Source organism: Terrapene carolina, unplaced genomic scaffold (genome assembly GCF_002925995.2).
Source record: "Terrapene carolina triunguis isolate 2854851 unplaced genomic scaffold, T_m_triunguis-2.0 Scaffold132, whole genome shotgun sequence".
Taxonomy (NCBI): domain Eukaryota; kingdom Metazoa; phylum Chordata; order Testudines; family Emydidae; genus Terrapene; species Terrapene triunguis.
In genome coordinates, this window is record NW_020664483.1 from 17,531,583 (window position 1) to 17,547,164 (window position 15,582).

The window sequence follows — 15,582 nt, forward strand, 5'->3', positions numbered from 1 at the left end:
GTAGTGAGATGCACACGCTGACACAAGAAGTTTAGTGTGGACATGCAAAATCAATTTAATTACTGTGGTGAATGTATGTTGATGTAATTTAGGTAGACATAATTTTGTAGTGTACACATACCCTAAGTCCCTGATTGTTAATAGTTACGGGGGGGTGAGATCCTCCCTGCCACATACTGCACTAGTCTCTTTAAAGGGGCTGGAATGGTGAAAAGGAATTCTAAAAGACTCAGACTAGTCAGAGGAAGCATCTTCTGCAGGCACCATGGAAGATGTCAATCAGGCTGCCTCCTGAAGACCTCCTCTGGATGGCACTGAGGCACTTAGGTCAGGCTGGGGAGGCTACGGTAACTTAGACATGCTCGAGGGCTGTATGTTATGCCAGGGGCCGTGAAGCAGCCCAGGATCTGGGGGGCACAACGGTGGCTTAAAAGCACTTAGCCTGTCCTCTCCCTGGGCTGTGAGGGCATAGGGCACAAAAGGCCTTCGCACCTCTGAAATCCCACTTATGCTGTATTTGGAGGGCCAAGGTGGGACTTACAGAGTGTTGGCTCTGTGCAAAGGTCTGGGTTTCACACCCAGAGCCTTGATTGTGTTCCTGTGACTTTCCTTTCATTGCTATGATATTTTGAACACGCATTTTCTGAGCTCTAGGTTACAGATTTGAACCCTTCACACCCCCCCAAAGTTTTTTTTTTTTTTTTTTAAACTTTCAAGTAAAGCTAAATAGGGCTCTATGGAAATCCATGTAGAAGGTGGCTGCTGTAAAGTAGGAAGTGGTACTTCATAGCTTTAAAATAATTATATGCTGCCACTAATATTTACCTGGGAAATGGTGTGGGATCTGCCCTTTTTGTTTTAAAGCTGTAAATTCAATCAGATTTTATCTAATTTTTGTTGTGTTGTATTAAGCTTTGGGCTACATATTTAACCATAAAAAAACTTACAGTAAGTTCTCAGTAAAATCTAGCTGTATTTTGCATTTCATCCCAGAAGTTTTATAGAAAACTAATACAAAGCAGGGAGTAGAACAGGTATAAATATATTGCTGACTTTTCTAGAGGAAGCAATGGGGCTGCCAGTAGTGCCCAGAAGTCCCAATCAAGATCATGGTACCCTTGTGCTGTACATGCTCATAGAAGATCGACTGGCTCCAAAGAGCTTACACTCTAAGGGTATGTCTACACTACAATTAAACACCTATGGCTGCCCTGTGTCAGCTGACTCGGACTCGGGCTAAGGGGCTGTTTAACTGTGGTATAGACATTTGGGGTCAGGTTGGAGCCTGGGCTCTGGGATCCCACAAGGAGAGCTTGGGTTCCAGCCCAACCCATAAAATCTACACCACAATTAAACAGCCCCTTAGCCTGAGCCCCGTGAGCCCAAGTCAGCTGACACGGGCCAGCCATGGGTGTTTAACTGCAGTGTAGACATACCCTAAGACCCCGATTCAGCAAAGTACTCATTGACTTCACTGAGATGCAATAGCTTCTGCTTAAAGTTAACTGTGAAATCTTGATCCCAGTGAAGACAATGGCAAAACTAACTCCCAATGGGGGTCTGGATTTCACCCAGTCTCTTGAACTTTACTTATGTGGTTTGCTGAATCTGGGCCGTTGTTACTATTAGCAAAGTACAAAAGAACACATGGCTTACATACTGTTTATTAAAACAGGGCTATAGTTGTATAATAGGTGACGATTCACCATACTGCTCCTGTGTGCAAGTCTGCAGAACTGTGGCCTACACAGATCACTTATGACACAGTTCTGTAGACGCTTGCACACAGGAATAGTCCCATTGAATTCAGTAAGACCTACTAACATGCAGACAGTTTCCAGGAGCAGGCCCTTACTTTTTTTTAAACCTTCCTGGGGTTAAGAGAGCATGGCCCCTTTAAAACCTTGTCCTGAGGCAGAGGAAGTGCTGATTGTTCCAGGGGCAAGGAGAGAGGGAGAGCGACAGGGCGTGTGTGTCTGGAGCTCTAGACAGGAGAGCTTCACACAATGAAGCATCCAAGAACTTGCCCTAAGCCTGGGAAGGACAGAGTAGCTGACGGGGAACATCCCTAGACAGAAGCCAGGAGGAGCACTGTGCCAGGGAGGGATCACCCGAGAAGGACAAACCGGAGCTGGACCTAGTATCCCTGCTGCCCAGAGCTGTATGGGGCTGTTAGTACTGGGGCTCGTGACCTTGCATTGGGAATAAGGAGGGAGGCTGTAGATAGCTAAGTGGGGAATTGTCGCTCTGTGTGGCTTTGCAGCAAGTGGTAGAAGAGGGCACCGGAGGCGTCTGTTGGGGAAAGTTTACTGACTCTGAAGACGACCAGGAGCACCCAAGATTCATCTGAGACTCCTGAACTCTGAGTGTAGACACATTGCTCGGTGTCTGCCCTTTCATATTGTGGTACCACTGGGCCAGTGAGGCATTTACATCACATCCACTTACTGATGGGTCATACGCACCACTGTTTGACTGCTTCTGAATGGAGCATCTAAGGGCGAGGTAGGTCAATAACAGCAGAGTGACACACAGTGCGGGTTACTGACATCACTGGTTAGAGCCAAATGGCAATAAGCATAACAACATCATTAGCTCTTGTCCATTCAACCTTTCTGAGGTTTATAACTGGACAACAAAGCACGGGGAGATTATGCAGGAAAATGAAAAGGAATTGAACTGAGCTGCACTGTATAAAGATGAGAAGGTCAAGGTGACCGAAAAGAATTTAATAACCTGCCACAGAACATTTTCTTCCAAATTCTTTTATTCTGTTCCCTATTTTCTTCCTCCCCATTCATCATTTCAGGGTCACACAAGAAAATGGCACTCACTTTGCTCAACCCAGCAGTTGTGAATGAGAAGCACTTCTCACAAACAATGGACTATGAAATCAATTTGACAAAGAAGTTTGCGACTGCAACTGACACTGGCCTTGTAGAGCTGCCCATCTTGCTAAAATCATCATGTGTGGCACTGCTGGGGGAAGACCCTTCTACGGGACTATTGACCAGTTTTGACCCCTGCTTTAATACTGCATGAGCAACCATAAAAGTCAGTTTGTTTTTTTTAAACAAAATGTTCTTTGTTTAGAATGAAAGATTAAAGGTTTTCTTCTGACTGGATTAGGAACTGGTTTATATTTTGTTACCTAGGGATCCCACAGAGCAATGTCATCTTTCACAATTTGTTCTCCAGGGTTGAAATTCACCCCTAAGGAGTGAATCATCACAAGGCATGAGCCGTATTTTGTGGGATTTAAGTGGCGCCTAGGTCTTGTAGAGGCTCTCCCCATCAGGGTGAAGGAAGTGATTATCACATCACAGTAGGGTGTAGGGGTAGCCGTGGGCATAAGCTTTAATGGGTAAAAAACCTCACTTCTTCAGATGCATCCCATGAAACCCACGAAAGCTTATGCCCAAATAAATTTTAGTCTTTAAGGTGCCACCGGACTCCTTGTTAACTTTGTCAATGTTTCCCATTACTTTAAGCATTCCAGCTCTTTTTTATTTGTATTCTCTCTTCAACCTCTTATTTTATCTGCCTCTTTTATTCAATTACTTTTTGTTTTTTATCCATTATTCGGAGTGAAGTACTGGCCCCATTGAAGTCAGTGGGAGTTTCGCCATTGACTTTAATGGGGCCACGATTTTACCCTGTATTTTTATCTCAGCCATAATTCTTCCAACAACTCCCTTCTCTGCAACTTCCAGACCAATGTTTATACATAAATGGCACATTTCCCTTTTCTCATTTGTATCTTTTCTCACCCATTCATAACATGTTACATTATTTAAATCTATCTTTACAAAGTACCTTTCACAATGCAAAGAGCAGACAGTAGTCAAAAAAATAGGACTGTTCAATAACCAGAACCAACCTGCTGCATTACTTTGAAATTTAACAGTACATTCTTCTAGGGACTGTATGGGGGGAGGGATAGCTCAGTGGTTTGAGCATTGGCCTGCTAAACCCAGGGCTGTGAGTTCAATCCTTGAGGGGGCCACTTAGGGATCTGGGGCAAAATCAGTACTTGGTCCTGCTAGTGAAGGCAGGGGGCTAGACTCAATGACCCTTCAGGGTCCCTTCTAGTTCTATGAGATAGGTATATCTCCATTTATTATTATAAGTAGCAGCCTCTGTGCAGTAACAATCTAAGAAAGGGATTAATTTACGGTGAAAGCCCTATTGCAAGTCAAGGTTCAAGCCAATATTTCTATATGTGCTTGAAACAGATCCAACAGAACATTGTCTTATAACAATCTCATTTGAAAGTCATCAATGCATGGAACCTCAATCATGGTAACAGCTTTTCTTGACTTATGCTAACAAAATTTTACCTCTTTTTCGAGACGAAAAGATTCCCAACCCCTTTGATATAGCATCCAAAATATATAGCCATGTCAACCCTCTCTTCACAGTAGTTTTTGATGCATGAAGCTGGAACAGTTGGAGTCACTGTGAAAATGTGCCCCTAAAGAAGTCTGAGCAAATGGACAGATTCAGTTTTGTGAATTAATTGTGTGGATGAACCGAGTAATTCTTCCGCTTAAAGGGCAGTGTGGGGGGGAAATGGGGGGCAGGGCAATGCAGGCCTTTCAGAAATATTCTTTGGAGTAAATTTGGATTTAAATGAGTCTGAAAGTGTAAATCCAAAGCACTCCAAGCAGCAATACTTCATTTAAACCAAGCTGGCCTTTGATGAAATTATTTATTAACTATTTTTTTGCCATTAAACATCAAGAGTATCAATTGTTCAGATCTCTTTGAACCTGTAGAATAGTGTCTTTCTTTCAGCCCTGTTAGTTATTTGTTTTTGCTTCAGGGAATTCATTTTTCTTAAGTGAGGGAGGTGACATTCAGAGATCAACCAAATGCCTGAACATCAGACAGTGGGTTTCTTTATCTCACACCCCACCCCTTTTTAAACCTTCTAACCTTCTCCCATTTGGGCATCATATGGCAGAGTCTCTTCCAGTTAGCATCTGGCACACATGGTGTAACTTGAAACTGATAGTGATGCATCTTCATAGACTGAATACACCATGTTTTTGGCCCAGGCTGCTCTAACTTGCACTAGGAGATGGTTCAATCCCTGTCCAACCCCAGGATTGGTGGACGTGGTTGTAGAAAGGTGGTGGAAAGCCACCTATGCCCCTCCCTACCACACTCCTCAGGTGAGCTGAGTGTAGCACCTGGAATCTGTCCCTTGAGGTTTAGGAGCATCATCCAAACAGGTGCAGCACAAAGTGCTGTTACCAAGACATGTGGTTTCAGCAACTGTGGGGCCCAATCCTGCAGTCCTACTCAGACAAAGCTCTCACTGAAGAATCATGGGGATTATTGGGTTAAAAAGTACTGCAGGGTTGGGCCCAGAGTTGCCAGTGAGTAGCACCCCTCTGCAAAGATGTATGGATCACCTAGGCGTCACACACTGGTTTCCTATCTAGAGGGATGCTTTTTGTCACTGGTTTGGTTTTCTGTTTTAGTTTCCAGATGCAGACTGGCCCACCAGAGGATTTTCTCTTGACCTTCAAACCACCTGAGATGGATCAGGGAGGGGACACACAAGTGGGCTAATTCCCTGGCTGCATGTGTGCGTGTGTGTGTGTGCGTCTGATGATGTCTCTCTCTAGTAGGTGATTCTCAGATGGAATAAAGGCCCTACTAGTGCTGCCAGTTAAGGAAGATTTTTCTTTACCTCAAATTGTGTTTCTGGAACTGTACGACCAGGGCTCTCCAGAATATAGTAATGGCCTGATGTCTAAAGCACATGGACTTGTAACAGTGGGTCTTGGCATCTTTCCTTTCTGCCCGTCCTCTCCTCCCCCCGATCTTCCTGAAGAGATTGTCATGAAGTGAAGCAGTCCACATAAGCTAGATAGAGATTTAACTGTATGGCCTACTCTGATTGGTGGCTCCTCTTTGGATGCAGTTCTACCAGCTATACAAGAATTTGTGGCTATGTCTGACATTTCTGCCTCCATTTTAGTGCAATTAACACCGAAGAGAAGATTGAGGGGTGAATCTTCAGTTGTTCCACAGTCATGCTCTAAGCCACTTTTCCGCTCCCCCAATCCTAGGGCTAAAACAGCTTCTGGCATAACTTGGAGCACTCTATGGGCTATTCTAAGTTGTACCAATTGGAGCAATCCCATAGAGACCCCTCCTCCAACTGAAGATCAACAGAATACTGTGCACTATAGCCCTCCTCCCTCGTGCTCATGCAACATTCCCTCCTTACCTCTTATGCCCCCTGTGTGGGAGGTTAGCAGTTGGTTACACCAGCTTTATGCCATTCAAGGATTCTCTGATGTAGGGAAATCCTCAGCTGCCCCTTTAGGGTAGCTTTACAGCTACTTTGCACTTCTGAACAGGAGCCCAGGCTCTGGCCCTACAGCTTCAAAACAAGAATCTAAAACATATGCAGGTTGCTGGCTGTTGCTGTATGTTCCAGTCTATGCAGCCGATGAAGTGGGCTGTAGCCCACGAAAGCTTATGCTCAAATAAATTTGTTAGTCTCTAAGGTGCCACAAGTACTCCTCGTTCTTTTTTCTGGTGAAACCAACACTTCACTTGACCATAAAGTTGAGATACTGGAAAAGATTAGTAAGCAATGTAATATTGACCTCATAGGAGCACCTGGGTTTGATCAAAGGAGATAATCCACTAAGGAATTCACCCATGGTATTTAATACTATATTTGAAACCAAATCTGAGCCTTCTTTTGTCTATAAGATCTGTCAAATTCTGCCAAAGCAAGTGATCAAAAGCCTGCACTTTTAGAAAATGATTGTGACTTTTAAATTAAAAAGGAGTTTTATCCTTTAATCAGCAAAAATGCCATATTGTATTTCAAGGATGACGCCAGCATGCTCTCCTTGATATTGCCTGATCTACTCAAGCATGAAGAAAACACTTGACTTCTTTAAAATCAGAACTTTGCAATACTGGACTGAATATTTCTGTGTATCAGCTCTAATGAGCAAACTGTATTTTTTAGACTGATGATACTTATCAGCTCCTGACAGCTCATTTAGTGAACAAAAAAGAGCTGATGGAATTGGGATTGAGAGCCTATCAGGTTCCGATATGAACTGTTGAGTAATGTAATCGCCCCAGGATACTAATGACATTATCAGAACATTGATTTCAATATTCATTTTTTCTAAGGCGTAATGCTCTTCTTTCTCTTTTTCTTTTTCTCCCCTTGAGACCAGTGCAAAATAACAGACCCTGGGGAAAATCCTGCAGTCCTTTATTCAAGTTATGATTCCAGGCTGAGATTTTGAAAAGCAACTAGTGATTTTGAGAGCCTCCGTTTCTGGATGCTCAGTGTGAGACACCTAAAAGGGTCCTAATGTTCAGAGAGGGGCTCTGCACTTTCTGAAAGATCAGGAGCTTTTTAACTTGGGTGCCTGCAAACTGAGACACCAAAAATTACGAGTCCCTTTTAAAAATCTTGACCCTATTATCTTCAATAGGACTTTTGACTTCAGTGCGGAGTGCAGTACTTGGCCCTACGACTGGAAATGAGTATGAGGATCTTAATCATGCCTTCCTGCTCTATGGTATTAAATCTGTTGATGAAGTGATAAGTGGGAAGGCAGATTTTGTGTGCAAATGGTACCATAATTTTGTACATCCTTCTCTCTCAATAATTAACTTTCCCATATCCCTCCCCTCATGGCTTGAGAATCTTGGTCTGGATTCCCGTGCTCTGGAGACATACCACAGGAGGGGGCAAAGGGTAAGAAAAGACCTCTGAGGTTCCCCTCACAAGGTTGACTCCAAGTCATGCCATGGAGGGGATGGGGTTTGCCCTCCATGTTGATTCTGCCCCCAAACCACAGATCAAGCACAGTCTTGGAGATATAAAGGCCCCTTGTAAGGAAGCCTCTGTTCACACAGTGTAGCTGTGGGAGCCCAATACTCATTTCCTGATCACTGGCAGGGTAACACCATTGACTTTAACTTAATTACTCTGGATTTCTAGCAGTGTAAATGAGAGTAGAATTTGACCCTACAGAGCTACGCTAACAGGGAGTTTTGAGAGGGAGTTTGGAAGGGGAGTGGGAAGGGGGCGAGGAACACTTGCCATTCTTTAACACCTTTAAACTAAACTATAATAAAAACTTCTTGATTTAAACAAAAACCCTATCATTAACCTTGGTCGCTGTAGGAGAGAATGCAGGCAGAAGCCCAGCCACAGAGTGGGGGATATCCTGTTTATTTCACGCAGTGTAGCATGTATGATTATAATTACCTGCCCTGTGGGTGGGTGGCGTATGTGTGCATTTGGTGCAAGGAGCTCCTGGCCCTCAGAGACTGCGTATGGGCTTTGGAGGCCAGGGTGGCGGAACGGGAGGAGCTAAGGGAGGCAGAGAGGTATGTTGATGAGGCTTTCTGGGACACTGTAGATTTGTCCCACCTCCGGTCAGACAGCCCCTGGGCTGTTAAGGAGGATGAAAGGCTCAGGGAAGGAGAGCAGTCAATGGGAGCAGAGGGAAACCTTCCGATAGTTGGGACCCTCCTTCCAGATGATGCTGGGGTATCCTCTCGCACTGAGGTTAACTCTCCACAGGAGGGAACTCCAGTCATTAGGAAAAGGCAGGTGTTAGTAATGGGAGATTTGATCATTAGAAACATAGATAGCTGGGTTTGTGATGACCGGGAGAACCGTATGGTGACTTGCCTGCCTGGTGCAAAGGTTGCGGATCTCTTGAGGCATCTAGATAGACTTATGTGTAGTGCTGGGGAGGAGCCGGTGGTCGTGGTACATGTAGGTACCAATGACATAGGGAAGGGTAGGAGAGATGTCCTGGAGGCTAAATTTAGGCTGCTAGGAAAGAGACTGAAATCCAGGACCTCTATGGTGGCATTCTCAGAAATGCTTCCAGTTCCATGGGAAGGGTCAGGTAGGCAGGCAGAGCTTCAGAGTCTCAATGCGTGGATGAGACGATGGTGTAGGGAGAAGGTGTTTAGATTTATTAGGAACTGGGGAAACTTTTGGGATGGGGGAGCCTATACAGGAGGGATGGGCTCCACCTAAACCAAAGTGGATCCAGACTGCTGGCATTTAACATTAAAAAGGTTGCAGAGCAGTTTTTAAACTAGGAGATGGGGGAAAGCCGATTCCTGCAGAGAAGCACGTGGATCGGACAGAGACTTCTCTTAGAGGAGAGCCTATTGATAGAGATTCTCTAGGTTTTAGTCAGGAGGAGAGGATGGAAGAGGACAAAGTGTGGGCCAGATTAGATGAGAAACATTCACATAAAAAAGAATCTGACACATCAGAAAAGGGCAGACAAATAAACAGTGACAAGTTTTTAAAGTGCTTGTACACAAATGCTAGAAGTCTAAATAATAAGATGGGTGAGCTAGAGTGCCTCGTGTTAAAGGAGGATATTGATATCCTCCTTTATCCTGGTGGAGTGAGGACAATCAATGGGACACAATCTTTCCAGGGTACAAAATATATTGGAAGGACAGAACAGGTCGTGCGAGGGGTGGGGCAAGTGGCACTATATGTGAAAGAAAATGTATCCACATGTTCCATAGAATCTCTATGGATAGTAATTCCATGCTCTAATAAGAATATAACAGTAGGGATCTATTATCGACCGCCTGACCAGGACAGCGATAGTGACTATGAAATGCTAAGGGAGATTAGAGAGGCTATAAAAATAAAGAACTCAATAATAGTGGGGGATTTCAATTATCCCCATATTGACTGGGTACATGTCACCTCAGGACAAAATGAGGGAGAGAGCTCAGTGGTTTGAGTATTTGTCTGCTAAACCTAGAGTTGTGAGTTCAATCCTTGAGGGGGCCACTTAGGGATCTGGGGCAAAATCAGTACTTGGTCCTGCTCGTGAAGGCAGGGGGCTGGACTTGATGACTTTTCAAGGTCCCTTCCAGTTCTAGGCGATAGGATATCTCCAAAAATGCAGAGACAAAATTTCTCAATACTTTAAATGACTGCTTCTTGGAGCAGCTGGTACAGGAACCCACAAGGGGTGAGGCAATTCTCGGTTTAGTCCTGAGTGGAGCACAGGATCTGGTCCAAGAGGTAACTATAACAGGACTGCTTGGAAATACTGACCATAATATAATAACATTTAACATTCCTGTTGTGGGAAGAACACCTCAGCAGCCCAACACTGTGGCATTTAATTTCAGAAAGGGGAACTATGCAAAAATGAGGAGGTTAGTTAAACAGAAATTAAAAGGTACAGTGACTAGAGTGAAATCCCTGCAAGCTGCATGGACACTTTTCAAAGACACCATAATAGAGGCCCAACTTAAATGTATACCCCAAATTAAAAAACACAGTAAAAGAACTTAAAAAGAGCCACCGTGGCTTAACAACCATGTAGAAGAATCAGTGAGAGATAAAAAGGCATCTTTTAAACAGTGGAAGTCAAATCCAAGTGAGGTAAATAGAAAGGAGCATAAACACTGCCAAATTAAGTGTAAAAATGTAATAAGAAAAGCCAAAAAGGAGTTTGAAGAACAGCTAGCCAAAAACTCAAAAGGTAATAACAATGTTTTTTAAGTACATCAAAAGCAGGAAGCCTGCTAAACCACCCTGGACGATCGAGGTAAAAAAGGAGCACTTAAAGACGATAAAGTCATTGCGGAGAAACTAAATGAATTATTTGCTTCAGTCTTCACGGCTGAGGATGTTAGGGAGATTCCTTTGTCCTTTGTAGGTGACAAATCTGAGGAATTGTCACAAATTGAAGTGTCACTAGAGGAGGTTTTGGAATTAATTGATAAACTTAACAGTAATAAGTCACCAGGACCAGATGGCATTCACCCAAGAGTTCTGAAAGAACTCAAATGTGAAATTGTGGAACTATTAACTAGGGTTTGTAACCTGTCCTTTAAATCAGCTTCTGTACCCAATGACTGGAAGATAGCTAATGTAACGCCAATATTTAAAAAGGGCTCTAGAGGTGATCCCGGCAATTACAGACCGGTAAGTCTAATGTCAGTACCGGGCAAATTAGTTGAAACGATAGTAAAGAATAAAATTGTCTGACACATAGAAGAACATAAATTGTTGGACAAAAGTCAACATGGTTTCTGTAAAGGGAAATCATGTCTTATTAATCTATTAGAGTTCTTTGCAGGGGTCAACAAACATGTGGACAAGGGGGATCGAGTGGACATAGCGTACTTAGATTTCCAGAAAGTCTTTGACAAGGTCCCTCACCAAAGGCTCTTATGTAAATTAAGTTGTCATGGGATAAGAGGGAAGATCCTTTCATGGATTGAGAACTGGTTAAAAGACAGGGAACAAAGGGTAGGAATAAATGGTAAATTTTCAGAATGGAGAGGGGTAACTAGTGGTGTTCCCCAAGGGTCAGTCCTAGGACTAATCCCATTCAACTTATTCATAAATGATCTGGAGAAAGGGGTAAACAGTGAGGTGGCAAAGTTTGCAGACGATACTAAACTGCTCAAGATAGTTAAGACCAAAGCAGATTGTGAAGAACTTCAAAAAGATCTCACAAAACTAAGTGATTGGGCAACAAAATGGTAAATGAAATTTAATGTGGATAAATGTAAAGTAATGCACATTGGAAAAAATAACCCCAACTATACATACAATATGAGGGGGGCTAATTTAGCTACAACTAATCAGGAAAGAGATCTTGAAGTCGTCGTGGATAGTTCTCTGAAGACATCCACGCAGTGTGCAGTGGCAGTCAAAAAAGCAAACAGGATGATAGGAATCATTAAAAAAGGGATAGAGAATAAGACAGAGAATATCTTATTGCCCTTATATAAATCCAAGGTATGCCCACATCTTGAATACTGTGTATAGATGTGGTCTCCTCATCTCAAAAAAGATATACTGGCATTAGAAAAGGTTCAGAGAAGGGCAACTAAAATGATTAGGGGTTTGGAATGGGTCCCATATGAGGAGAGATTAAAAAGGCTAGAACTTTTCAGCTTGGAAAAGAGGAGACTAAGGGGAGATATGATAGAGGTATATAAAATCATGAGTGGTGTGGAGAAAGTGAATAAGGAAAAGTTATTTACTTGTTCCCATAATATAAGAAATAGAGGCCAGCAAATGAAATTAATGGGCAGCAGGTTTAAAACAAACAAAAGGAAGTTCTTCTTCAACCTGTGGAACTCCTTGCCTGAGGAGGTTGTGAAGGCTAGGACTATAACAAGGTTTAAAAGAGAACTAGATAATTTCATGAAGGTTAAATCCATTAATGGCTATTAGCCAGGATGGGTAAGGAATGGTGTCCCTAGCCTCTGTTTGTCTGAGGGTGGAGATGGATGGCAGGAGAGAGATCACTTGATCATTACTTGTTAGGTTCACTCCCTCTGGGGCACCTGGCATTGGCCACTGTCCGCAGACAGGATACTGGGCTGGATGGACCTTTGGTCTGACCCAGTGTGGCCATTCTTATGTTCTTATGCAAGTTGTTAAATATTCTTTTGACTCTAATCTTGGAACTAACATGATGTTTGCTGCCATCACATTGTTCACTCTGCTTGTGTGTTCTACCTCTTCCCCCACACGGTTTCTGTCTGGTCTATTTAGGTGGCAAGTTCTTCAGGGCATAAACCATCTTTTTGTTTTGTTTGTACAGCGCCTAGCACAGTAAGGTCCTGGTCCATGACTAGGGCTCCTAGGTGCTACTGCAGCACAAATAATAATAATTAATAATCTAATAAATGTCTGTGTTTTCACCCATAATTAACAAATATGGAATTAGAGAGACAAGGTGGGTGAGGTGATATCTTTCGTTGGACCAACTTCTGTTGGTGAGAGAGACCAGCTTTTGAGCTACACAGAGCTGTTCCCCAGGTCTGGGAAAGGTACTCAGAGTGTCACAGCTAAATACAAGATCAAACAACAGATAGTTTAGCATAAGTAGTTAGCACATATTGTAAAGGACCATTAAAGGTTAAGGCCACGTCACATGTAATGCAGCGTGCTTGCCTCTTTCTGAGCATTGCAATTAAGCCTTGAAAGAGCGATGGTTGTATTGCAGGGACCCTCACTAAGGGCTTATCTTCACTATGGGGGAGATCGACGCTGCTGCAATTGATGTCTAGTGAAAACTCACTAAATCAACAGTAGAGTGCTCTCTGGTTGACTCCAGCTCTCCGCGAAGAGTAAGGGAAGTCAACCAGAGAGCACCTCCCGTCGATGCAGTGTAGTGAAGACACCAGGGCAAGTCGACCTAAGCTATGTCAACTCCAGTTATGTTATTCACGTTGCTGGAGTAGCGTAACTTAGGTCGACTTACCCCGGGAGTGAAGACAAGCCCTGAATAAACTTTCTTAGGCTGGCTTTCACATTTCTGCTTGAGAGATCACACCCACATACACAAGCATCCACAACTGGCAACTGCAAATATCTGTACATCCTTAGATACTCCTCAACTGTCTAACACCTGAACCCCTGACAAATGTGAAAACTAATATACTTATGGAGGTGCTTGTCTGTGGAAAGCAAGTACAAAGGTATTGGAATTTTTAAACTAATACAAGTATTTGCAAGTGTCAGGTGTAGAATAACGCAGGACATTTGCACATGCCAAGTGTTAGAATACAATGGAATTCAGTTTTAGGGCCAAATTCTGATGTTAGGGCCAAACCCTTTCTCATGGTGAATATTACCTTACTCCACAGACTGTCCCATTGACTTCATTTTGCATGAACTATAAGGCTAGTTAAGTATGGGAATAGGCTTCTGAGAAAATCCCCGTCAATGGTGGCTGTTAAGAACAAGTTGGACAAACACCTGTCAGGGACGGTATAGGTATACTTGGTCCTGCCTCGGTTCTTGGGGAGAACTAGATGATATCTCAAGGTCCCTCCCAGCCCTACATTTCTATGAAATTAGGTACCATTCAGCATGAGAAAGGGTACTGGAGTCTGGGCCCTTAGTGATCTTTGCTTATAGTTATCACTAGAATGGAGCACAGATTAATTATCCAAAACCACTTCCTGTCAGTGCTGCTGTGTTTGTCACTAATCAGGAACCGTTGGGTTGTAAGGCTAAGAATTGAATGTCAATTATTTGTGTGATTTTTTTCCTTTGAAGACTTTCACATCTTTTCAGTGGCACTGGACAGCAGGTGGAGAATGTTAGCACTGGGAAGAATTCCAGTTAGAAGCAATTATAACAAGTATTACCTGCATTAGCCATTTGCACTAAAATGTAAAGTACAGTACCTTCGGTCCTTGTAAAATGGAGATATTGGGACTTGTCGGCTCCAGCTGCCTTGTGTCATTGAAGCAACACAAAAGAGCCATATATTTGGATAAATTGGCCAGTTATGTCAGGTTTACAGCTCCTTTCATTAAAAAAAAAAAATCTTGATCAGCTCTAAATTTCATCAAAATAATGCATATTATAGAGCATGGGTGTAATATGATTTCACCTGTCTGACCTGCTCACTAGGCAAGTGGGTGTGTTCTTCATTCGATTAAGTTTCTGGGTCGCCTCTAAAGGTAACATGTTGCAGCAGCCTAGCTTTGAGCTAATAGAGACATGAATAATCATAATGAGGTCTGCATTATAGAAGCCAAGATTATAGCTTTGGACTAGGACACAGGAGACCCGGGTTAAATTCAGTTTCCAGCTCCTCTGTGCAGGGGCGCTGGAACAGCAGGGTCAGGGGGCCATGGCCCCACCACTTTTTACGAGCTATAAGGACAGGTCATGGGGCAGGGGCAGGGCCCCGGGGGAAGAGGTGGTGTGGGGGCAGGGCCTTTGGGGGGGAGGGACAGTGAGCGTGTGGGGGCTTGTGAGGAAGGGGCAGTGCAAGGGCAGGGGCACCGGGGGTGGGGCCATGGTTCGGGTGTCGGTGCCCACCCCCCCCTACACTGCTAGGAAGCTTCCACCACCTTGCCTCTGTATGACCTTGGACAACCTTTCATTTAGTCTCTCTGTGCCATAGCTGCCCATCTCTAAAATGAACATAATAATACTCTCTTTTCCTATGGTAGCAAAATAGGGTCCTGCCTACAATCAGAGGAAGTATTTATAGCTACCCTTGCTATCTGGGGATCCAGGAGCAAAGAAGAGTCTAGGAAAATCTACAAATTGGAAATCTCTTTGATAACAGGAAAGCAGACAACCCCAAATAAGGGAGTGGTCACAAACTTGAGCAAAGGGGATCATTAATTGGCAACCATCAGACCCTCCTACTCTAATCTGCCCTGAGCCAAAATCAGCCAGCTTTCTTCCAGGCACACAATTCATCACGAGAGCAAGGGGACCGCTCCATGCCAGATCCAGTAAAAAGGAGATGTGGAGCTGCTGCTGCTGCTCATGCTGTATCATGACTCCTGAGACGTCAAGGAAATGTTGAACAGGAGGCTTGACAAGATTAATCTTTAGAGCCCTCAGGGAGGAAGAAGAGCTGCCCTGTGCCACCCTCTGCTTTAAATATTTAGCTTTGTTCAAAGGAAACGTGTGTCGTCACTTTAAATTTACTCCATCCTCCCTTGCCAGATTCCACACTCAGCAATAGCTCAAGATCAATGGTTATATTGCTTAAGCCAAAGCTTATGGATGACTGGGAGTCTTTCCACTGA